Source organism: Macaca nemestrina, chromosome 10 (assembly GCF_043159975.1).
Source record: "Macaca nemestrina isolate mMacNem1 chromosome 10, mMacNem.hap1, whole genome shotgun sequence".
Classification (NCBI taxonomy): Eukaryota; Metazoa; Chordata; class Mammalia; order Primates; family Cercopithecidae; genus Macaca; species Macaca nemestrina.
The window spans coordinates 9660130-9660498 of NC_092134.1; positions in this window are offsets into that span (position 1 = coordinate 9660130).

The window sequence follows — 369 nt, forward strand, 5'->3', positions numbered from 1 at the left end:
TTGGCGCCGCCGCCCGCCTCTCCGCAGGTTGCCTGTCGTGATAGGCGAACTCGGAGGGAGGCCACGCCCTTCTCCCGCCTCTTAGGCGGCGGGGCGGGTCCAGCCGTCGCACTAACTACAAACGCTTTCCCGACAGGTCCCGGGGGAGGAGGTGGGGGGGGGGGGGGTTTTAAATTTGACCGTCGCCCGACGTTGATTGGCTGCGATGGAAGACACCCGATCTGCCATTGGGACGCCCTAGACTCCTCCCCCTCCCGCTGCTGAAGCTCCGCCTCTGGAGCGTGAGTCGCCCGTCAGGAGCCCCGGGCTCAGAGCCGACCGGATCCGGGACTTCCGGTTCTCCGCGGGCTTGACCGGAACCCGACCTTT